The 23,752-nt window shown below is 48.1% G+C and overlaps 14 non-coding genes across 14 annotated transcripts; all 14 read left to right on the top strand.

Annotated features, from left to right (window-relative positions):
- The first annotated feature begins 3,126 nt into the window (after nt 1-3,126).
- On the top strand, nt 3,127-3,199 carry TRNAV-UAC (transfer RNA valine (anticodon UAC)). Its single transcript has one exon. It is a non-coding gene; the product is annotated as a tRNA-Val (tRNA).
- Nucleotides 3,200-6,127: 2,928 nt separating this feature from the next.
- Nucleotides 6,128-6,199, top strand: TRNAP-UGG (transfer RNA proline (anticodon UGG)). Its single transcript has one exon. It is a non-coding gene; the product is annotated as a tRNA-Pro (tRNA).
- A 444-nt stretch (nt 6,200-6,643) lies between these two features.
- On the top strand, nt 6,644-6,716 carry TRNAV-UAC (transfer RNA valine (anticodon UAC)). The gene has a single exon. It is a non-coding gene; the product is annotated as a tRNA-Val (tRNA).
- Nucleotides 6,717-10,129: 3,413 nt separating this feature from the next.
- Nucleotides 10,130-10,202, top strand: TRNAV-UAC (transfer RNA valine (anticodon UAC)). The gene has a single exon. It is a non-coding gene; the product is annotated as a tRNA-Val (tRNA).
- Nucleotides 10,203-13,108: 2,906 nt separating this feature from the next.
- On the top strand, nt 13,109-13,180 carry TRNAP-UGG (transfer RNA proline (anticodon UGG)). The gene has a single exon. It is a non-coding gene; the product is annotated as a tRNA-Pro (tRNA).
- A 444-nt stretch (nt 13,181-13,624) lies between these two features.
- TRNAV-UAC (transfer RNA valine (anticodon UAC)) lies at nt 13,625-13,697 on the top strand. The gene has a single exon. It is a non-coding gene; the product is annotated as a tRNA-Val (tRNA).
- A 1,519-nt stretch (nt 13,698-15,216) lies between these two features.
- Nucleotides 15,217-15,289, top strand: TRNAV-AAC (transfer RNA valine (anticodon AAC)). Its single transcript has one exon. It is a non-coding gene; the product is annotated as a tRNA-Val (tRNA).
- A 1,336-nt stretch (nt 15,290-16,625) lies between these two features.
- TRNAP-UGG (transfer RNA proline (anticodon UGG)) lies at nt 16,626-16,697 on the top strand. Its single transcript has one exon. It is a non-coding gene; the product is annotated as a tRNA-Pro (tRNA).
- A 444-nt stretch (nt 16,698-17,141) lies between these two features.
- On the top strand, nt 17,142-17,214 carry TRNAV-UAC (transfer RNA valine (anticodon UAC)). Its single transcript has one exon. It is a non-coding gene; the product is annotated as a tRNA-Val (tRNA).
- A 1,521-nt stretch (nt 17,215-18,735) lies between these two features.
- On the top strand, nt 18,736-18,808 carry TRNAV-AAC (transfer RNA valine (anticodon AAC)). The gene has a single exon. It is a non-coding gene; the product is annotated as a tRNA-Val (tRNA).
- A 1,336-nt stretch (nt 18,809-20,144) lies between these two features.
- On the top strand, nt 20,145-20,216 carry TRNAP-UGG (transfer RNA proline (anticodon UGG)). The gene has a single exon. It is a non-coding gene; the product is annotated as a tRNA-Pro (tRNA).
- A 444-nt stretch (nt 20,217-20,660) lies between these two features.
- Nucleotides 20,661-20,733, top strand: TRNAV-UAC (transfer RNA valine (anticodon UAC)). The gene has a single exon. It is a non-coding gene; the product is annotated as a tRNA-Val (tRNA).
- A 1,521-nt stretch (nt 20,734-22,254) lies between these two features.
- On the top strand, nt 22,255-22,327 carry TRNAV-AAC (transfer RNA valine (anticodon AAC)). Its single transcript has one exon. It is a non-coding gene; the product is annotated as a tRNA-Val (tRNA).
- Nucleotides 22,328-23,663: 1,336 nt separating this feature from the next.
- On the top strand, nt 23,664-23,735 carry TRNAP-UGG (transfer RNA proline (anticodon UGG)). The gene has a single exon. It is a non-coding gene; the product is annotated as a tRNA-Pro (tRNA).
- The last annotated feature ends 17 nt before the right edge of the window (nt 23,736-23,752 follow it).

The raw sequence follows: 23,752 nt of genomic DNA, 5'->3' as shown, positions 1-23,752 counted from the left end.
TATCGCCACCGGCACATCATCTTTAGTGACGCCCCGGTAGCACTATGTACTGTGCCGTATTTACAAGACGCTGTTCAACCACATTTTGTGGCTTAACACCACCTTGTAAATACGGCCCCTTCACACGCAGCCCTTTCCCTGGAAGGGGCGTGCAATGGGTGTTGCTCTGGGTGGGCCACTGCAACACCATAGCATTTTGATGCTGCTCCAGTTTTACGAGTTTTTGTAAATCTGTGGCAGCACCAAAATCCAAGCGCCATACAATGGGTGTCGTTATAGTGGAGAAACGAGCAGAAATGTTTTCATTTCTCCTCATTTTTGCTCTTTCTATGTGTGCTGCACGAACATATCGCCACTGAAGATTTCTGTTGTGCAGGAAGGTGTGCCTTCCTGACCAAAAACAATTTACCCCACAACGCAGCCATCCTTGTACCATGGCGCAAGGATGGCTGCGTTGGCGCTCGGCAGCTAATTTAGAGCTGGCGCAGAGGGAAGCACAGGGGTGCGCTGTATTCTACTAAATACGGCGCTTCCCTGCATTTTGAAAATGACTGAGTGCGAGGCTGCCAAATTTGGCAGAGCGTCTCACTCAGTCATCCTCTTGTAATTATGGGCCAAAAGGTCTAAAGGATAGAGGCTTTTTATGTCATGTTCGATGACGACCATGGAAATGACTCTAGTCATATTGCAGAAGAGAGAACCATGTGCATTTTCTTGCCTTGCGATGTATTCGCCCACTCTCTGCCCTCAATCCTAGGAGCAGGGTCTGAGCAGTGGTGCTTCTGTGCCCTCGCTCGTTGGTGTCCGGGTCCAAATCCCCAACACACCCTTTTTAGCAGAAAAAACACAAATTTTACTCAAAATACACAAAGCTTGAAGATTCCTCATTCCACTCAAAGCATTGTTGTGCAAAATATTTTTAGCTTCAGGAGAAAAAAAGGATCACCATGCCTTGGCTTCCTTCCTGCTTGCTTTCAGTGTGCTCTGTGTGATGCTTTCACAGGCTCTGGTTTCAGGCATTTAGGCATCAGATATTTGTCTCTACCCGCAGCTGTTACTTTTCAGTACATCTGAGTGTACGCTTGCTGGCTGACAACGCTGCAATTCTCACACTTACTCCTCGCTTTGTGAGCAACTGCTGATCAAGTATAGAGGCAATCGGGCAAACATATGAGGGGAATTTTGCTCCTTCAGTCAAGCCCTCATGCTTGTTTCTGTAGTGTAGTGGTTATCATGTTCGCCTAACAAGTGAAAGGTCCCTGGTTTGAGACTGGGCAGAAACAATGGGCAGTGTCTGCTTTTGTGTTTGCTCCCTAAAAGCTTAGTCTCACTCAGGGATGGCCTTTAAAAACTTGTGACCTGCATAAAACTTGTATTACTATTGAGGCCGGTAAAAAGTTATCTGCATCTTTGCGTAGTCGTGCATGTGCCTGGTTTCTTATTCTGTTTTTTATTATTTTTTTTTCTTGGCCATGTTATATTGTGGGGCCTTTAAACCTGTCACCTTGATAGGAACATTGCAAGCGGCAGCATCGACAAGTGCAGACTGAGGAGTCAGACCTAAACACAGACTCAGCTGTCAGGATGGCCGAGTGGTCTAAGGCGGCAGCCTCAAGAGAGCTTGATCTTCAGTTAAGCTAAGCATCCTGGTTTGCTCATGTAGTTGTGGGTTCAAATCCCACTTCTGATAGGTCTATTTTCTGCCCTTAAATCTTCCTCTGCTTGCACAGCCAGCTCCCCACAACACTATCTTTGCAAGCTGCTGTAGCATATGAAAAGAAATCCACCAACCCTCCGGCTGGGCCCTCAATCAGCATTCCATGTATTTCTGGAAGGGGCATCTCAGTCACGACTTCTGTTAGAGCTGCACCTTATCACTGTAACTACCATGCTGGTTTCTACTTAAGCAGTTGATTCCATCGTTTGAAGTGAGGCTCTCCTGCCACTTTTGGGCAGAGAAGGCACTGCCCCTGCAACAACAACAGGCAGACAAGCTCAACCTGGGTTTCCTGGTTAGGTGGGCGGAGCAGAATGGCAATGGTCCCTCCTTGTGACTTGAAATTAACATGAAGAAGACAGAGAGGCAGCTGGGAGTAGGCAGTACCCATGCACCCCTGAACACTGTCTTGCGATTTTCACCCAATTCTGAAATGAGTCGGGAGGAAAGGAGGTGATTTTCCTATCGAAGGCCATTCTGGGAATTCAGCCACCCCGCGTCTCCCAGGTGAGTGTTTCAGGCCTGTGAGGCACTCATATTGATCGAGCACTGAGCAAGCAAGTGTGCTTGAATACAAGAGGCGTGCTCCTCTGGCTCAGGCGCAAGAGATGGCAGGCCCTTCAGTGCTTCTGGTCTGGAAGTCTACGGTGCAAGGGCCCAGGTCCTGCGGAAGCGTACAACTACCAGAAAGGGTCTGATTTTCTCATCAGCGCCACAGTTCAGCTTGCTAGCAGAGGGCTTCTTGACTACCTCTTGCCTTGCTAGAGGCAAAAAAAAAAACCCTTGGCACAAAACATCAATTGCTATGGCACGCTTAGAAGGAGAATCTCCAAGTGGCCCTGCTTTTTCTCAAAGACACTTCAGAAGATGTTTGAAAGGCTTTTGCAGCAGAAGGCTCGTTGGTCTAGGGGTATGATTCTCGCTTTGGGTGTGAGAGGTCCCGTGTTCAAATCCCGGACGAGCCCGTGCCTTCATAGGTTTGATCTGTTTATAAACAGGAGTATTTCTGCTTTCCACTCTTGTAAGATGCCATGGTGGAATGCATTGCATGCTTTCTACTGGTGTCGAGGCAGTTCGGCATGAGGAAGGAGTGTGGGATTTCTTTCTAACTGCTTTTTTGTGTTGGAGCAGCACTTCTCGTTGGAACATGAAATGCACAGTGCTTCTCCAAAGTAATTGCAGGGCTGGTTTTGAAATCACCTCTTGGAATGAAAGTGATCCCAGTTCCTTTCTTCCAAAGGAAGAGATCCTGTCAGAAAGGCTCAGCTTTGAGCGTCATAAATATTGTCCCTTAGTCCTTGCATTCCAGTCCAAAGCATAGCCACATAAAGAAAGCAGGTGTGTCTGTTTCCAGTGTAGTGGTTCCAGTCCAATGCATAGCCACATGAAGCAAATAAGCAAACATGTCTGTTTCTGTAGTGTAGTGGTTATCATGTTTGCCTTACACGCGAAAGGTCCCTGGTTCGAGGCCAGGCAGAAACAGCAAGTTGCTGTGCTTTATCACATTATTTGCATTTACCACCTCACCTGACAGGTAAATTGAAATTAAAGAGGCTGTGTCTATCCCTCACCATCGTGAGGTACTACGCTCCAAGGGCATCGGTCTCAACTCACCAAGAGAAGACGATACACCTTACGGCAGTCAGTTGCTCCCTTTTTGACCTTTCCATTGAAGCCTGGGCCTACTGTGGTCAAGCCAGCCAAGGAAGGAAGGTATGAGAGCGAAAATGGATTTCCTACCTTCACCAAGAACATACACCTTGAGAAAAGAAAGGGCCAGACTTACAAGGCCCTATCGCCACTGGCACATCATCTTTAGTGACGCCCCGGTGGCACTATGTACTGTGCCGTATTTACAAGACGCTGTTCAACCACGTTTTGTGGCTTAACACCACCTTGTAAATACGGCCCCTTCACACGCAGCCCTTTCCCTGGAAGGGGCGTGCAATGGGTGTTGCTCTGGGTGGGCCACTGCAACACCATAGCATTTTGATGCTGCTCCAGTTTTACGAGTTTTTGTAAATCTGTGGCAGCGCCAAAATCCAAGCGCCATACAATGGGTGTCGTTATAGTGGAGAAACGAGCAGAAATGTTTTCATTTCTCCTCATTTTTGCTCTTTCTATGTGTGCTGCATGAACATATCGCCACTGAAGATTTCTGTTGTGCAGGAAGGTGTGCCTTCCTGAACAAAAACAATTTCCCCCTCAACGCAGCCATCCTTGTACCATGGCGCAAGGATGGCTGCGTTGGCGCTCGGCAGCTAATTTAGAGCTGGCGCAGAGGGAAGCACAGGGGTGCGCTGTATTCTACTAAATACGGCGCTTCCCTGCATTTTGAAAATGACTGAGTGCGAGGCTGCCAAATTTGGCAGAGGGTCTCACTCAGTCATCCTCTTGTAATTATGGGCCAAAAGGTCTAAAGGATAGAGGCTTTTTATGTCATGTTCGATGACGACCATGGAAATGACTCTAGTCATATTGCAGAAGAGAGAACCATGTGCATTTTTTTGCCTTGCGATGTATTTGCCCACTCTCTGCCCTCAACCCTAGGAGCAGGGTCTGAGCAGTGGTGCTTCTGTGCCCTCGCTCGTTGGTGTCCGGGTCCAAATCCCCAACACACCCTTTTTAGCAGAAAACACACAAATTTTACTCAAAATACACAAAGCTTGAAGATTCCTCATTCCACTCAAAGCATTGTTGTGCAAAATATTTTTAGCCTCAGGAGAAAAAAAGGATCACCATGCCTTGGCTTCCTTCCTGCTTGCTTTCAGTGTGCTCTGTGTGATGCTTTTACAGGCTCTGGTTTCAGGCATTTAGGCATCAGATATTTGTCTCTACCCGCAGCTGTTACTTTTCAGTACATCTGAGTGTACGCTTGCTGGCTGACAACGCTGCAATTTTCACACTTACTCCTCGCTTTGTGAGCAACTGCTGATCAAGTATAGAGGCAATCGGGCAAACATATCAGGGGAATTTTGCTCCTTCAGTCAAGCCCTCATGCTTGTTTCTGTAGTGTAGTGGTTATCATGTTCGCCTAACAAGCGAAAGGTCCCTGGTTTGAGAATGGGCAGTGTCTGCTTTTGTGTTTGCTCCCTAAAAGCTTAGTCTCACTCAGGGATGGCCTTTAAAAACTTGTGACCTGCATAAAACTTGTATTACTATTGCAGGCCGGTAAAAAGTTATCTGCATCTTTGCATAGTCGTGCATGTGCCTGGTTTCTTATTCTGTTTTTTACTTTTTTTTTTCTTGGCCATGTTATATTGTGGGGCCTTTAAACCTGTCACCTTGATAGGAACATTGCAAGCGGCAGCATCGACAAGTGCAGACTGAGGAGTCAGACCTAAACACAGATTCAGCTGTCAGGATGGCCGAGTGGTCTAAGGCGGCAGCCTCAAGAGAGCTTGATCTTCAGTTAAGCTAAGCATCCTGGTTTGCTAATGTAGTTGTGGGTTCAAATCCCACTTCTGATAGGTCTATTTTCTGCCCTTAAATCTTCCTCTGCTTGCACAGCCAGCTCCCCACAACACTATCTTTGCAAGCTGCTGTAGCATATGAAAAGAAATCCACCAACCCTCCGGCTGGGCCCTCAATCAGCATTCCATGTATTTCTGGAAGGGGCATCTCAGTCACGACTTCTGTTAGAGCTGCACCTTATCACTGTAACTACCATGCTGGTTTCTACTTAAGCAGTTGATTCCATCGTTTGAAGTGAGGCTCTCCTGCCACTTTTGGGCAGAGAAGGCACTGCCCCTGCAACAACAACAGGCAGACAAGCTCAACCTGGGTTTCCTGGTTAGGTGGGCGGAGCAGAATGGCAATGGTCCCTCCTTGTGACTTGAAATTAACATGAAGAAGACAGAGAGGCAGCTGGGAGTAGGCAGTACCCATGCACCCCTGAACACTGTCTTGCGATTTTCACCCAATTCTGAAATGAGTCGGGAGGAAAGGAGGTGATTTTCCTATCGAAGGCCATTCTGGGAATTCAGCCACCCCGCGTCTCCCAGGTGAGTGTTTCAGGCCTGTGAGGCACTCATATAAATCGAGCCTGATCCAGCCTGATCGAGCACTGAGCGAGCAAGTGTGCTTGAATACAAGAGGCGTGCTCCTCTGGCTCAGGCGCAAGAGATGGCAGGCCCTTCAGTGCTTCTGGTCTGGAAGTCTACGGTGCAAGGGCCCAGGTCCTGCGGAGGCGTACAACTACCAGAAAGGGTCTGCTTTTCTCATCAGCGCCACAGTTCAGCTTGCTAGCAGAGGGCTTCTTGACTACCTCTTGCCTTGCTAGAGGCAAAAAAAAAAAACCTTGGCACAAAACATCAATTGCTATGGCACGCTTAGAAGGAGAGTCTCCAAGTGGCCCTGCTTTTTCTCAAAGACACTTCAGAAGATGTTTGAAAGGCTTTTGCAGCAGCAGGCTCGTTGGTCTAGGGGTATGATTCTCGCTTTGGGTGTGAGAGGTCCCGGGTTCAAATCCCGGACGAGCCCGTTCCTTCATAGGTTCGATCTGTTTTTAAACAGGAGTATTTCTGCTTTCCACTCTTGTAAGATGCCATGGTGGAATGCATTGCATGCTTTCTACTGGTGTCGAGGCAGTTCGGCATGATGAAGGAGTGTGGGATTTCTTTCTAACTGCTTTTTTGTGTTGGAGCAGCACTTCTCGTTGGAACATGAAATGCACAGTGCTTCTCCAAAGTAATTGCAGGGCTGGTTTTGAAATCACCTCTTGGAATGAAAGTGATCCCAGTTCCTTTCTTCCAAAGGAAGAGATCCTGTCAGAAAGGCTCAGCTTTGAGCGTCATGAATATTGTCCCTTAGTCCTTGCATTCCAGTCCAAAGCATAGCCACATAAAGAAAGCAGGTGTGTCTGTTGCCAGTGTAGTGGTTCCAGTCCAATGCATAGCCACATGAAGCAAGTAAGCAAGCATGTCTGTTTCTGTAGTGTAGTGGTTATCATGTTTGCCTTACACGCGAAAGGTCCCTGGTTCGAGGCCAGGCAGAAACAGCAAGTTGCTGTGCTTTATCACATTATTTGCATTTACCACCTCACCTGACAGGTAAATTGAAATTAAAGAGGCTGTGTCTATCCCTCACCATCGTGAGGTACTACGCTCCAAGGGCATCGGTCTCAACTCACCAAGAGAAGACGATACACCTTACGGCAGTCAGTTGCTCCCTTTTTGACCTTTCCATTGAAGCCTGGGCCTACTGTGGTCAAGCCAGCCAAGGAAGGAAGGTATGAGAGCGAAAATGGCTTTCCTACCTTCACCAAGAACATACACCTTGAGAAAAGAAAGGGCCAGACTTACAAGGCCCTATCGCCACCGGCACATCATCTTTAGTGACGCCCCGGTGGCACTATGTACTGTGCCGTATTTACAAGACGCTGTTCAACCACGTTTTGTGGCTTAACACCACCTTGTAAATACGGCCCCTTCACACGCAGCCCTTTCCCTGGAAGGGGCGTGCAATGGGTGTTGCTCTGGGTGGGCCCCTGCAACACCATAGCATTTTGATGCTGCTCCAGTTTTACGAGTTTTTGTAAATCTGTGGCAGCGCCAAAATCCAAGCGCCATACAATGGGTGTCGTTATAGTGGAGAAACGAGCAGAAATGTTTTCATTTCTCCTCATTTTTGCTCTTTCTATGTGTGCTGCACGAACATATCGCCACTGAAGATTTCTGTTGTGTAGGAAGGTGTGCCTTCCTGAACAAAAACAATTTCCCCCTCAACGCAGCCATCCTTGTACCATGGCGCAAGGATGGCTGCGTTGGCGCTCGGCAGCTAATTTAGAGCTGGCGCAGAGGGAAGCACAGGGGTGCGCTGTATTCTACTAAATACGGCGCTTCCCTGCATTTTGAAAATGACTGAGTGCGAGGCTGCCAAATTTGGCAGAGCGTCTCACTCAGTCATCCTCTTGTAATTATGGGCCAAAAGGTCTAAAGGATAGAGGCTTTTTATGTCATGTTCGATGACGACCATGGAAATGACTCTAGTCATATTGCAGAAGAGAGAACCATGTGCATTTTCTTGCCTTGCGATGTATTCGCCCACTCTCTGCCCTCAACCCTAGGAGCAGGGTCTGAGCAGTGGTGCTTCTGTGCCCTCGCTCGTTGGTGTCCGGGTCCAAATCCCCAACACACCCTTTTTAGCAGAAAACACACACATTTTTCTCAAAATACACAAAGCTTGAAGATTCCTCATTCCACTCAAAGCATTGTTGTGCAAAATATTTTTAGCCTCAGGAGAAAAAAAGGATCACCATGCCTTGGCTTCCTTCCTGCTTGCTTTCAGTGTGCTCTGTGTGATGCTTTCACAGGCTCTGGTTTCAGGCATTTAGGCATCAGATATTTGTCTCTACCCGCAGCTGTTACTTTTCAGTACATCTGAGTGTACGCTTGCTGGCTGACAACGCTGCAATTTTCACACTTACGCCTCGCTTTGTGAGCAACTGCTGATCAAGTATAGAGGCAATCGGGCAAACATATGAGGGGAATTTTGCTCCTTCAGTCAAGCCCTCATGCTTGTTTCTGTAGTGTAGTGGTTATCATGTTTGCCTAACAAGCGAAAGGTCCTTGGTTTGAGACTGGGCAGAAACAATGGGCAGTGTCTGCTCCCTAAAAGCTTAGTCTCACTCAGGGATGGCCTTTAAAAACTTGTGACCTGCATAAAACTTGTATTACTATTGCAGGCCGGTAAAAAGTTATCTGCATCTTTGCGTAGTCGTGCATGTGCCTGGTTTCTTATTCTGTTTTTTACTTTTTTTTTTCTTGGCCATGTTATATTGTGGGGCCTTTAAACCTGTCACCTTGATAGGAACATTGCAAGCGGCAGCATCGACAAGTGCAGACTGAGGAGTCAGACCTAAACACAGACTCAGCTGTCAGGATGGCCGAGTGGTCTAAGGCGGCAGCCTCAAGAGAGCTTGATCTTCAGTTAAGCTAAGCATCCTGGTTTGCTCATGTAGTTGTGTGTTCAAATCCCACTTCTGATAGGTCTATTTTCTGCCCTTAAATCTTCCTCTGCTTGCACAGCCAGCTCCCCACAACACTATCTTTGCAAGCTGCTGTAGCATATGAAAAGAAATCCACCAACCCTCCGGCTGGGCCCTCAATCAGCATTCCATGTATTTCTGGAAGGGGCATCTCAGTCACGACTTCTGTTAGAGCTGCACCTTATCACTGTAACTACCATGCTGGTTTCTACTTAAGCAGTTGATTCCATCGTTTGAAGTGAGGCTCTCCTGCCACTTTTGGGCAGAGAAGGCACTGCCCCTGCAACAACAACAGGCAGACAAGCTCAACCTGGGTTTCCTGGTTAGGTGGGCGGAGCAGAATGGCAATGGTCCCTCCTTGTGACTTGAAATTAACATGAAGAAGACAGAGAGGCAGCTGGGAGTAGGCAGCACCCATGCACCCCTGAACACTGTCTTGCGATTTTCACCCAATTCTGAAATGAGTCGGGAGGAAAGGAGGTGATTTTCCTATCGAAGGCCATTCTGGGAATTCAGCCACCCCGCGTCTCCCAGGTGAGTGTTTCAGGCCTGTGAGGCACTCGCACTGAGCGAGCAAGTGCGCTTGAATACAAGAGGCGTGCTCCTCTGGCTCAGGCGCAAGAGATGGCAGGCCCTTCAGTGCTTCTGGTCTGGAAGTCTACGGTGCAAGGGCCCAGGTCCTGCGGAGGCGTACAACTACCAGAAAGGGTCTGCTTTTCTCATCAGCGCCACAGTTCAGCTTGCTAGCAGAGGGCTTCTTGACTACCTCTTGCCTTGCTAGAGGCAAAAAAAAACCCCTTGGCACAAAACATCAATTGCTATGGTACGCTTAGATGGAGAGTCTCCAAGTGGCCCTGCTTTTTCTCAAAGACACTTCAGAAGATGTTTGAAAGGCTTTTGCAGCAGAAGGCTCGTTGGTCTAGGGGTATGATTCTCGCTTTGGGTGTGAGAGGTCCCGGGTTCAAATCCCGGACCAGCCCGTGCCTTCATAGGTTCGATCTGTTTATAAACAGGAGTATTTCTGCTTTCCACTCTTGTAAGATGCCATGGTGGAATGCATTGCATGCTTTCTACTGGTGTCGAGGCAGTTCGGCATGAGGAAGGAGTGTGGGATTTCTTTCTAACTGCTTTTTTGTGTTGGAGCAGCACTTCTCGTTGGAACATGAAATGCACAGTGCTTCTCCAAAGTAATTGCAGGGCTGGTTTTGAAATCACCTCTTGGAATGAACGTGATCCCAGTTCCTTTCTTCCAAAGGAAGAGATCCTGTCAGAAAGGCTCAGCTTTGAGCGTCATGAATATTGTCCCTTAGTCCTTGCATTCCAGTCCAAAGCATAGCCACATAAAGAAAGCAGGTGTGTCTGTTTCCAGTGTAGTGGTTCCAGTCCAATGCATAGCCACATGAAGCAAGTAAGCAAGCATGTCTGTTTCTGTAGTGTAGTGGTTATCATGTTTGCCTTACATGCGAAAGGTCCCTGGTTCGAGGCCAGGCAGAAACAGCAAGTTGCTGTGCTTTATCACATTATTTGCATTTACCACCTCACCTGACAGGTAAATTGAAATTAAAGAGGCTGTGTTCATCCCTTACCATCGTGAGGTACTACGCTCCAAGGGCATCGGTCTCAACTCACCAAGAGAAGACGATACACCTTACGGCAGTCAGTTGCTCCCTTTTTGACCTTTCCATTGAAGCCTGGGCCTACTGTGGTCAAGCCAGCCAAGGAAGGAAGGTATGAGAGCGAAAATGGCTTTCCTACCTTCACCAAGAACATACACCTTGAGAAAAGAAAGGGCCAGACTTACAAGGCCCTATCGCCACCGGCACATCATCTTTAGTGACGCCCCGGTGGCACTATGTACTGTGCCATATTTACAAGACGCTGTTCAACCACGTTTTGTGGCTTAACACCACCTTGTAAATACGGCCCCTTCACACGCAGCCCTTTCCCTGGAAGGGGCGTGCAATGGGTGTTGCTCTGGGTGGGCCACTGCAACACCATAGCATTTTGATGCTGCTCCAGTTTTACGAGTTTTTGTAAATCTGTGGCAGCGCCAAAATCCAAGCGCCATACAATGGGTGTCGTTATAGTGGAGAAACGAGCAGAAATGTTTTCATTTCTCCTCATTTTTGCTCTTTCTATGTGTGCTGCACGAACATATCGCCACTGAAGATTTCTGTTGTGCAGGAAGGTGTGCCTTCCTGAACAAAAACAATTTCCCCCTCAACGCAGCCATCCTTGTACCATGGCGCAAGGATGGCTGCGTTGGCGCTCGGCAGCTAATTTAGAGCTGGCGCAGAGGGAAGCACAGGGGTGCGCTGTATTCTACTAAATACGGCGCTTCCCTGCATTTTGAAAATGACTGAGTGCGAGGCTGCCAAATTTGGCAGAGCGTCTCACTCAGTCATCCTCTTGTAATTATGGGCCAAAAGGTCTAAAGGATAGAGGCTTTTTATGTCATGTTCGATGACGACCATGGAAATGACTCTAGTCATATTGCAGAAGAGAGAACCATGTGCATTTTCTTGCCTTGCGATGTATTCGCCCACTCTCTGCCCTCAACCCTAGGAGCAGGGTCTGAGCAGTGGTGCTTCTGTGCCCTCGCTCGTTGGTGTCCGGGTCCAAATCCCCAACACACCCTTTTTAGCAGAAAACACACAAATTGTACTCAAAATACACAAAGCTTGAAGATTCCTCATTCCACTCAAAGCATTGTTGTGCAAAATATTTTTAGCCTCAGGAGAAAAAAAGGATCACCATGCCTTGGCTTCCTTTCTGCTTGCTTTCAGTGTGCTCTGTGTGATGCTTTCACACGCTCTGGTTTCAGGCATTTAGGCATCAGATATTAGTCTCTACCGCAGCTGTTATATTTCAGTACATCTCAGTGTACGCTTTCTGGCTGACAACGCTGCAATTTTCACACTTACTCCTCGCTTTGTGAGCAACTGCTGATCAAGTATAGAGGCAATCGGGCAAACATATGAGGGGAATTTTGCTCCTTCAGTCAAGCCCTCATGCTTGTTTCTGTAGTGTAGTGGTTATCATGTTCGCCTAACAAGCGAAAGGTCCCTGGTTTGAGAATGGGCAGTGTCTGATTTTGTGTTTGCTCCCTAAAAGCTTAGTCTCACTCAGGGATGGCCTTTAAAAACTTGTGACCTGCATAAAACTTGTATTACTATTGCAGGCCGGTAAAAAGTTATCTGCATCTTTGCGTAGTCGTGCATGTGCCTGGTTTCTTATTCTGTTTTTTACTTTTTTTTTTCTTGGCCATGTTATATTGTGGGGCCTTTAAACCTGTCACCTTGATAGGAACATTGCAAGCGGCAGCATCGACAAGTGCAGACTGAGGAGTCAGACCTAAACACAGACTCAGCTGTCAGGATGGCCGAGTGGTCTAAGGCGGCAGCCTCAAGAGAGCTTGATCTTCAGTTAAGCTAAGCATCCTGGTTTGCTCATGTAGTTGTGGGTTCAAATCCCACTTCTGATAGGTCTATTTTCTGCCCTTAAATCTTCCTCTGCTTGCACAGCCAGCTCCCCACAACACTATCTTTGCAAGCTGCTGTAGCATATAAAAAGAAATCCACCAACCCTCCGGCTGGGCCCTCAATCAGCATTCCATGTATTTCTGGAAGGGGCATCTCAGTCACGACTTCTGTTAGAGCTGCACCTTATCACTGTAACTACCATGCTGGTTTCTACTTAAGCAGTTGATTCCATCGTTTGAAGTGAGGCTCTCCTGCCACTTTTGGGCAGAGAAGGCACTGCCCCTGCAACAGCAACAGGCAGACAAGCTCAACCTGGGTTTCATGGTTAGGTGGGCGGAGCAGAATGGCAATGGTCCCTCCTTGTGACTTGAAATTAACATGAAGAAGACAGAGAGGCAGCTAGGAGTAGGCAGTACCCATACACCCCTGAACACTGTCTTGCGATTTTCACCCAATTCTGAAATGAGTCGGGAGGAAAGGAGGTGATTTTCCTATCGAAGGCCATTCTGGGAATTCAGCCACCCCGCGTCTCCTAGGTGAGTGTTTCAGGCCTGTGAGGCACTCATATTGATCGAGCACTGAGCAAGCAAGTGTGCTTGAATACAAGAGGCATGCTCCTCTGGCTCAGGCGCAAGAGATGGCAGGCCCTTCAGTGCTTCTGGTCTGGAAGTCTACGGTGCAAGGGCCCAGGTCCTGCGGAGGCGTACAACTACCAGAAAGGGTCTGCTTTTCTCATCAGCGCCACAGTTCAGCTTGCTAGCATAGGGCTTCTTGACTACCTCTTGCCTTGCTAGAGGCAAAAAAAAAACCCTTGGCACAAAACATCAATTGCTATGGCACGCTTAGAAGGAGAGTCTCCAAGTGGCCCTGCTTTTTCACAAAGACACTTCAGAAGATGTTTGAAAGGCTTTTGCAGCAGCAGGCTCGTTGGTCTAGGGGTATGATTCTCGCTTTGGGTGTGAGAGGTCCCGGGTTCAAATCCCGGACGAGCCCGTGCCTTCATAGGTTCGATCTGTTTTTAAACAGGAGTATTTCTGCTTTCCACTCTTGTAAGATGCCATGGTGGAATGCATTGCATGCTTTCTACTGGTGTCGAGGCAGTTCGGCATGATGAAGGAGTGCGGGATTTCTTTCTAACTGCTTTTTTGTGTTGGAGCAGCACTTCTCGTTGGAACATGAAATGCACAGTGCTTCTCCAAAGTAATTGCAGGGCTGGTTTTGAAATCACCTCTTGGAATGAAAGTGATCCCAGTTCCTTTCTTCCAAAGGAAGAGATCCTGTCAGAAAGGCTCAGCTTTGAGCGTCATGAATATTGTCCCTTAGTCCTTGCATTCCAGTCCAAAGCATAGCCACATAAAGAAAGCAGGTGTGTCTGTTTCCAGTGCAGTGGTTCCAGTCCAATGCATAGCCACATGAAGCAAATAAGCAGGCATGTCTGTTTCTGTAGTGTAGTGGTTATCACGTTTGCCTTACACGCGAAAGGTCCCTGGTTCGAGGCCAGGCAGAAACAGCAAGTTGCTGTGCTTTATCACATTATTTGCATTTACCACCTCACCTGACAGGTAAATTGAAATTAAAGAGGCTGTGTCTATCCCTCACCATCGTGAGGTACTACGCTCCAAGGGCATCGGTCTCAACTCACCAAGAGAAGACGATACACCTTACGGCAGTCAGTTGCTCCCTTTTTGACCTTTCCATTGAAGCCTGGGCCTACTGTGGTCAAGCCAGCCAAGGAAGGAAGGTATGAGAGCGAAAATGGCTTTCCTACCTTCACCAAGAACATACACCTTGAGCAAAGAAAGGGCCAGACTTACAAGGCCCTATCGCCACCGGCACATCATCTTTAGTGACGCCCCGGTGGCACTATGTACTGTGCCGTATTTACAAGACGCCGTTCAACCACGTTTTGTGGCTTAACACCACCTTGTAAATACGGCCCCTTCACGCAGCCCTTTCCCTGGAAGGGGCGTGCAATGGGCGTTGCTCTGGGTGGGCCACTGCAACACCATAGCATTTTGATGCTGCTCCAGTTTTACGAGTTTTTGTAAATCTGTGGCAGCGCCAAAATCCAAGCGCCATACAATGGGTGTCGTTATAGTGGAGAAACGAGCAGAAATGTTTTCATTTCTCCTCATTTTTGCTCTTTCTATGTGTGCTGCACGAACATATCGCCACTGAAGATTTCTGTTGTGCAGGAAGGTGTGCCTTCCTGAACAAAAACAATTTCCCCCTCCACGCATCCATCCTTGTACCATGGCGCAAGGATGGCTGCGTTGGTGCTCGGCAGCTAATTTAGAGCTGGCGCAGAGGGAAGCACAGGGGTGCGCTGTATTCTACTAAATACGGCGCTTCCCTGCATTTTGAAAATGACTGAGTGCGAGGCTGCCAAATTTGGCAGAGCGTCTCACTCAGTCATCCTCTTGTAATTATGGGCCAAAAGGTCTAAAGGATAGAGGCGTTTTATGTCATGTTCGATGACGACCATGGAAATGACTCTAGTCATATTGCAGAAGAGAGAACCATGTGCATTTTCTTGCCTTGCGATGTATTCACCCACTCTCTGCCCTCAACCCTAGGAGCAGGGTCTGAGCAGTGGTGCTTCTGTGCCCTCGCTCGTTGGTGTCCGGGTCCAAATCCCCAACACACCCTTTTTAGCAGAAAACACACAAATTTTACTCAAAATACACAAAGCTTGAAGATTCCTCATTCCACTCAAAGCATTGTTGTGCAAAATATTTTTAGCCTCAGGAGAAAAAAAGGATCACCATGCCTTGGCTTCCTTCCTGCTTGCTTTCAGTGTGCTCTGTGTGATGCTTTCACAGGCTCTGGTTTCAGGCATTTAGGCATCAGATATTTGTCTCTACCCGCAGCTGTGACTTTTCAGTACATCTGAGTGTACGCTTGCTGGCTGACAACGCTGCAATTTTCACACTTACTCCTCGCTTTGCGAGCAACTGCTGATCAAGTATAGAGGCAATCGGGCAAACATATGAGGGGAATTTTGCTCCTTCAGTCAAGCCCTCATGCTTGTTTCTGTAGTGTAGTGGTTATCACGTTCGCCTAACACGCGAAAGGTCCCCGGTTCGAGACCGGGCAGAAACAATGGGCAGTGTCTGCTTTTGTGTTTGCTCCCTAAAAGCTTAGTCTCACTCAGGGATGGCCTTTAAAAACTTGTGACCTGTGTAAAACTTGTATTACTATTGCAGGCCGGTAAAAAGTTATCTGCATCTTTGCGTAGTCGTGCATGTGCCTGGTTTCTTATTCTGTTTTTTACTTTTTTTTTTCTTGGCCATGTTATATTGTGGGGCCTTTAAACCTGTCACCTTGATAGGAACATTGCAAGCGGCAGCATCGACAAGTGCAGACTGAGGAGTCAGACCTAAACACAGACTCAGCTGTCAGGATGGCCGAGTGGTCTAAGGCGGCAGCCTCAAGAGAGCTTGATCTTCAGTTAAGCTAAGCATCCTGGTTTGCTCATGTAGTTGTGGGTTCATATCGCACTTCTGATAGGTCTATTTTCTGCCCTTAAATCTTCCTCTGCTTGCACAGCCAGCTCCCCACAACACTATCTTTGCAAGCTGCTGTAGCATATGAAAAGAAATCCACCAACCCTCCGGCTGGGCCCTCAATCAGCATTCCATGTATTTCTGGAAGGGGCATCTCAGTCACGCCTTCTGTTAGAGCTGCACCTTATCACTGTAACTACCATGCTGGTTTCTACTTAAGCAGTTGATTCCATCGTTTGAAGTGAGGCTCTCCTGCCACTTTTGGGCAGAGAAGGCACTGCCCCTGCAACAACAACAGGCAGACAAGCTCAACCTGGGTTTCCTGGTTAGGTGGGCGGAGCAGAATGGCAATGGTCCCTCCTTGTGACTTGAAATTAACATGAAGAAGACAGAGAGGCAGCTGGGAGTAGGCAGTACCCATGCACCCCTGAACACTGTCTTGCGATTTTCACCCAATTCTGAAATGAGTCGGGAGGAAAGGAGGTGATTTTCCTATCGAAGGCCATTCTGGGAATTCAGCCACCCCGCGTCTCCCAGGTGAGTGTTTCAGGCCTGTGAGGCACTCATATAAATCTCGCCTGATCGAGCACTGAGCGAGCAATTGTGCTTGAATACAAGAGGCATGCTCCTCTGGCTCAGGCGCAAGAGATGGCAGGCCCTTCAGTGCTTCTGGTCTGGAAGTCTACGGTGCAAGGGCCCAGGTCCTGCGGAGGCGTACAACTACCAGAAAGGGTCTGCTTTTCTCATCAGCGCCACAGTTCAGCTTGCTAGCATAGGGCTTCTTGACTACCTCTTGCCTTGCTAGAGGCAAAAAAAAAACCCTTGGCACAAAACATCAATTGCTATGGCACGCTTAGAAGGAGAGTCTCCAAGTGGCCCTGCTTTTTCACAAAGACACTTCAGAAGATGTTTGAAAGGCTTTTGCAGCAGCAGGCTCGTTGGTCTAGGGGTATGATTCTCGCTTTGGGTGTGAGAAGTCCCGGGTTCAAATCCCGGACGAGCCCGTGCCTTCATAGGTTCGATCTGTTTTTAAACAGGAGTATTTCTGCTTTCCACTCTTGTAAGATGCCATGGTGGAATGCATTGCATGCTTTCTACTGGTGTCGAGGCAGTTCGGCATGATGAAGGAGTGCGGGATTTCTTTCTAACTGCTTTTTTGTGTTGGAGCAGCACTTCTCGTTGGAACATGAAATGCACAGTGCTTCTCCAAAGTAATTGCAGGGCTGGTTTTGAAATCACCTCTTGGAATGAAAGTGATCCCAGTTCCTTTCTTCCAAAGGAAGAGATCCTGTCAGAAAGGCTCAGCTTTGAGCGTCATGAATATTGTCCCTTAGTCCTTGCATTCCAGTCCAAAGCATAGCCACATAAAGAAAGCAGGTGTGTCTGTTTCCAGTGCAGTGGTTCCAGTCCAATGCATAGCCACATGAAGCAAATGAGCAGGCATGTCTGTTTCTGTAGTGTAGTGGTTATCACGTTTGCCTTACACGCGAAAGGTCCCTGGTTCGAGGCCAGGCAGAAACAGCAAGTTGCTGTGCTTTATCACATTATTTGCATTTACCACCTCACCTGACAGGTAAATTGAAATTAAAGAGGCTGTGTCTATCCCTCACCATCGTGAGGTACTACGCTCCAAGGGCATCGGTCTCAACTCACCAAGAGAAGACGATACACCTTACGGCAGTCAGTTGCTCCCTTTTTGACCTTTCCATTGAAGCCTGGGCCTACTGTGGTCAAGCCAGCCAAGGAAGGAAGGTATGAGAGCGAAAATGGCTTTCCTACCTTCACCAAGAACATACACCTTGAGCAAAGAAAGGGCCAGACTTACAAGGCCCTATCGCCACCGGCACATCATCTTTAGTGACGCCCCGGTGGCACTATGTACTGTGCCGTATTTACAAGACGCCGTTCAACCACGTTTTGTGGCTTAACACCACCTTGTAAATACGGCCCCTTCACACGCAGCCCTTTCCCTGGAAGGGGCGTGCAATGGGCGTTGCTCTGGGTGGGCCACTGCAACACCATAGCATTTTGATGCTGCTCCAGTTTTACGAGTTTTTGTAAATCTGTGGCAGCGCCAAAATCCAAGCGCCATACAATGGGTGTCGTTATAGTGGAGAAACGAGCAGAAATGTTTTCATTTCTCCTCATTTTTGCTCTTTCTATGTGTGCTGCACGAACATATCGCCACTGAAGATTTCTGTTGTGCAGGAAGGTGTGCCTTCCTGAACAAAAACAATTTCCCCCTCCACGCAGCCATCCTTGTACCATGGCGCAAGGATGGCTGCGTTGGTGCTCGGCAGCTAATTTAGAGCTGGCGCAGAGGGAAGCACAGGGGTGCGCTGTATTCTACTAAATACGGCGCTTCCCTGCATTTTGAAAATGACTGAGTGCGAGGCTGCCAAATTTGGCAGAGCGTCTCACTCAGTCATCCTCTTGTAATTATGGGCCAAAAGGTCTAAAGGATAGAGGCGTTTTATGTCATGTTCGATGACGACCATGGAAATGACTCTAGTCATATTGCAGAAGAGAGAACCATGTGCATTTTCTTGCCTTGCGATGTATTCGCCCACTCTCTGCCCTCAACCCTAGGAGCAGGGTCTGAGCAGTGGTGCTTCTGTGCCCTCGCTCGTTGGTGTCCGGGTCCAAATCCCCAACACACCCTTTTTAGCAGAAAACACACAAATTTTACTCAAAATACACAAAGCTTGAAGATTCCTCATTCCACTCAAAGCATTGTTGTGCAAAATATTTTTAGCCTCAGGAGAAAAAAAGGATCACCATGCCTTGGCTTCCTTCCTGCTTGCTTTCAGTGTGCTCTGTGTGATGCTTTCACAGGCTCTGGTTTCAGGCATTTAGGCATCAGATATTTGTCTCTACCCGCAGCTGTGACTTTTCAGTACATCTGAGTGTACGCTTGCTGGCTGACAACGCTGCAATTTTCACACTTACTCCTCGCTTTGCGAGCAACTGCTGATCAAGTATAGAGGCAATCGGGCAAACATATGAGGGGAATTTTGCTCCTTCAGTCAAGCCCTCATGCTTGTTTCTGTAGTGTAGTGGTTATCACGTTTGCCTAACACGCGAAAGGTCCCCGGTTCGAGACCGGGCAGAAACAATGGGCAGTGTCTGCTTTTGTGTTTGCTCCCTAAAAGCTTAGTCTCACTCAGGGATGGCCTTTAAAAACTTGTGACCTGTGTAAAACTTGTATTACTATTGCAGGCCGGTAAAAAGTTATCTGCATCTTTGCGTAGTCGTGCATGTGCCTGGTTTCTTATTCTGTTTTTTACTTTTTTTTTTCTTGGCCATGTTATATTGTGGGGCCTTTAAACCTGTCACCTTGATAGGAACATTGCAAGCGGCAGCATCGACAAGTGCAGACTGAGGAGTCAGACCTAAACACAGACTCAGCTGTCAGGATGGCCGAGTGGTCTAAGGCGGCAGCCTCAAGAGAGCTTGATCTTCAGTTAAGCTAAGCATCCTGGTTTGCTCATGTAGTTGTGGGTTCATATCGCACTTCTGATAGGTCTATTTTCTGCCCTTAAATCTTCCTCTGCTTGCACAGCCAGCTCCCCACAACACTATCTTTGCAAGCTGCTGTAGCATATGAAAAGAAATCCACCAACCCTCCGGCTGGGCCCTCAATCAGCATTCCATGTATTTCTGGAAGGGGCATCTCAGTCACGCCTTCTGTTAGAGCTGCACCTTATCACTGTAACTACCATGCTGGTTTCTACTTAAGCAGTTGATTCCATCGTTTGAAGTGAGGCTCTCCTGCCACTTTTGGGCAGAGAAGGCACTGCCCCTGCAACAACAACAGGCAGACAAGCTCAACCTGGGTTTCCTGGTTAGGTGGGCGGAGCAGAATGGCAATGGTCCCTCCTTGTGACTTGAAATTAACATGAAGAAGACAGAGAGGCAGCTGGGAGTAGGCAGTACCCATGCACCCCTGAACACTGTCTTGCGATTTTCACCCAATTCTGAAATGAGTCGGGAGGAAAGGAGGTGATTTTCCTATCGAAGGCCATTCTGGGAATTCAGCCACCCCGCGTCTCCCAGGTGAGTGTTTCAGGCCTGTGAGGCACTCATATAAATCTCGCCTGATCGAGCACTGAGCGAGCAATTGTGCTTGAATACAAGAGGCATGCTCCTCTGGCTCAGGCGCAAGAGATGGCAGGCCCTTCAGTGCTTCTGGTCTGGAAGTCTACGGTGCAAGGGCCCAGGTCCTGCGGAGGCGTACAACTACCAGAAAGGGTCTGCTTTTCTCATCAGTGCCACAGTTCAGCTTGCTAGCATAGGGCTTCTTGACTACCTCTTGCCTTGCTAGAGGCAAAAAAAAAACCCTTGGCACAAAACATCAATTGCTATGGCACGCTTAGAAGGAGAGTCTCCAAGTGGCCCTGCTTTTTCACAAAGACACTTCAGAAGATGTTTGAAAGGCTTTTGCAGCAGCAGGCTCGTTGGTCTAGGGGTATGATTCTCGCTTTGGGTGTGAGAGGTCCCGGGTTCAAATCCCGGACGAGCCCGTGCCTTCATAGGTTCGATCTGTTTTTAAACAGGAGTATTTCTGCTTTCCACTCTTGTAAGATGCCATGGTGGAATGCATTGCATGCTTTCTACTGGTGTCGAGGCAGTTCGGCATGATGAAGGAGTGCGGGATTTCTTTCTAACTGCTTTTTTGTGTTGGAGCAGCACTTCTCGTTGGAACATGAAATGCACAGTGCTTCTCCAAAGTAATTGCAGGGCTGGTTTTGAAATCACCTCTTGGAATGAAAGTGATCCCAGTTCCTTTCTTCCAAAGGAAGAGATCCTGTCAGAAAGGCTCAGCTTTGAGCGTCATGAATATTGTCCCTTAGTCCTTGCATTCCAGTCCAAAGCATAGCCACATAAAGAAAGCAGGTGTGTCTGTTTCCAGTGCAGTGGTTCCAGTCCAATGCATAGCCACATGAAGCAAATAAGCAGGCATGTCTGTTTCTGTAGTGTAGTGGTTATCACGTTCGCCTTACACGCGAAAGGTCCCTGGTTCGAGGCCAGGCAGAAACAGCAAGTTGCTGTGCTTTATCACATTATTTGCATTTACCACCTCACCTGACAGGTAAATTGAAATTAAAGAGGCTGTGTCTATCCCTCACCATCGTGAGGTACTACGCTCCAAGGGCATCGGTCTCAACTCACCAAGAGAAGACGATACACCTTACGGCAGTCAGTTGCTCCCTTTTTGACCTTTCCATTGAAGCCTGGGCCTACTGTGGTCAAGCCAGCCAAGGAAGGAAGGTATGAGAGCGAAAATGGCTTTCCTACCTTCACCAAGAACATACACCTTGAGCAAAGAAAGGGCCAGACTTACAAGGCCCTATCGCCACCGGCACATCATCTTTAGTGACGCCCCGGTGGCACTATGTACTGTGCCGTATTTACAAGACGCCGTTCAACCACGTTTTGTGGCTTAACACCACCTTGTAAATACGGCCCCTTCACACGCAGCCCTTTCCCTGGAAGGGGCGTGCAATGGGCGTTGCTCTGGGTGGGCCACTGCAACACCATAGCATTTTGATGCTGCTCCAGTTTTACGAGTTTTTGTAAATCTGTGGCAGCGCCAAAATCCAAGCGCCATACAATGGGTGTCGTTATAGTGGAGAAACGAGCAGAAATGTTTTCATTTCTCCTCATTTTTGCTCTTTCTATGTGTGCTGCACGAACATATCGCCACTGAAGATTTCTGTTGTGCAGGAAGGTGTGCCTTCCTGAACAAAAACAATTTCCCCCTCCACGCAGCCATCCTTGTACCATGGCGCAAGGATGGCTGCGTTGGTGCTCGGCAGCTAATTTAGAGCTGGCGCAGAGGGAAGCACAGGGGTGCGCTGTATTCTACTAAATACGGCGCTTCCCTGCATTTTGAAAATGACTGAGTGCGAGGCTGCCAAATTTGGCAGAGCGTCTCACTCAGTCATCCTCTTGTAATTATGGGCCAAAAGGTCTAAAGGATAGAGGCGTTTTATGTCATGTTCGATGACGACCATGGAAATGACTCTAGTCATATTGCAGAAGAGAGAACCATGTGCATTTTCTTGCCTTGCGATGTATTCGCCCACTCTCTGCCCTCAACCCTAGGAGCAGGGTCTGAGCAGTGGTGCTTCTGTGCCCTCGCTCGTTGGTGTCCGGGTCCAAATCCCCAACACACCCTTTTTAGCAGAAAACACACAAATTTTACTCAAAATACACAAAGCTTGAAGATTCCTCATTCCACTCAAAGCATTGTTGTGCAAAATATTTTTAGCCTCAGGAGAAAAAAAGGATCACCATGCCTTGGCTTCCTTCCTGCTTGCTTTCAGTGTGCTCTGTGTGATGCTTTCACAGGCTCTGGTTTCAGGCATTTAGGCATCAGATATTTGTCTCTACCCGCAGCTGTGACTTTTCAGTACATCTGAGTGTACGCTTGCTGGCTGACAACGCTGCAATTTTCACACTTACTCCTCGCTTTGCGAGCAACTGCTGATCAAGTATAGAGGCAATCGGGCAAACATATGAGGGGAATTTTGCTCCTTCAGTCAAGCCCTCATGCTTGTTTCTGTAGTGTAGTGGTTATCACGTTCGCCTAACATGCGAAAGGTCCCCGGTTTGAGACCGGGCAGAAACAATGGGCAGTGTCTGCTTTTGTGTTTGCTCCCTAAAAGCTTAGTCTCACTCAGGGATGGCCTTTAAAAACTTGTGACCTGTGTAAAACTTGTATTACTATTGCAGGCCGGTAAAAAGTTATCTGCATCTTTGCGTAGTCGTGCATGTGCCTGGTTTCTTATTCTGTTTTTTACTTTTTTTTTTCTTGGCCATGTTATATTGTGGGGCCTTTAAACCTGTCACCTTGATAGGAACATTGCAAGCGGCAGCATCGACAAGTGCAGACTGAGGAGTCAGACCTAAACACAGACTCAGCTGTCAGGATGGCCGAGTGGTCTAAGGCGGCAGCCTCAAGAGAGCTTGATCTTCAGTTAAGCTAAGCATCCTGGTTTGCTCATGTAGTTGTGGGTTCATATCGCACTTCTGATAGGTCTATTTTCTGCCCTTAAATCTTCCTCTGCTTGCACAGCCAGCTCCCCACAACACTATCTTTGCAAGCTGCTGTAGCATATGAAAAGAAATCCACCAACCCTCCGGCTGGGCCCTCAATCAGCATTCCATGTATTTCTGGAAGGGGCATCTCAGTCACGCCTTCTGTTAGAGCTGCACCTTATCACTGTAACTACCATGCTGGTTTCTACTTAAGCAGTTGATTCCATCGTTTGAAGTGAGGCTCTCCTGCCACTTTTGGGCAGAGAAGGCACTGCCCCTGCAACAACAACAGGCAGACAAGCTCAACCTGGGTTTCCTGGTTAGGTGGGCGGAGCAGAATGGCAATGGTCCCTCCTTGTGACTTGAAATTAACATGAAGAAGACAGAGAGGCAGCTGGGAGTAGGCAGTACCCATGCACCCCTGAACACTGTCTTGCGATTTTCACCCAATTCTGAAATGAGTCGGGAGGAAAGGAGGTGATTTTCCTATCGAAGGCCATTCTGGGAATTCAGCCACCCCGCGTCTCCCAGGTGAGTGTTTCAGGCCTGTGAGGCACTCATATAAATCTCGCCTGATCGAGCACTGAGCGAGCAATTGTGCTTGAATACAAGAGGCATGCTCCTCTGGCTCAAGCGCAAGAGATGGCAGGCCCTTCAGTGCTTCTGGTCTGGAAGTCTACGGTGCAAGGGCCCAGGTCCTGCGGAGGCGTACAACTACCAGAAAGGGTCTGCTTTTCTCATCAGCGCCACAGTTCAGCTTGCTAGCATAGGGCTTCTTGACTACCTCTTGCCTTGCTAGAGGCAAAAAAAAAACCCTTGGCACAAAACATCAATTGCTATGGCACGCTTAGAAGGAGAGTCTCCAAGTGGCCCTGCTTTTTCACAAAGACACTTCAGAAGATGTTTGAAAGGCTTTTGCAGCAGCAGGCTCGTTGGTCTAGGGGTATGATTCTCGCTTTGGGTGTGAGAGGTCCCGGGTTCAAATCCCGGACGAGCCCGTGCCTTCATAGGTTCG

This window comes from Pleurodeles waltl, chromosome 10 (assembly GCF_031143425.1).
Source record: "Pleurodeles waltl isolate 20211129_DDA chromosome 10, aPleWal1.hap1.20221129, whole genome shotgun sequence".
In the NCBI taxonomy this organism is placed as follows: Eukaryota; Metazoa; Chordata; class Amphibia; order Caudata; family Salamandridae; genus Pleurodeles; species Pleurodeles waltl.
The sequence above is the reverse complement of the archived record's forward strand: the minus strand, read 5'-3'. Positions and strand labels throughout refer to the sequence as shown.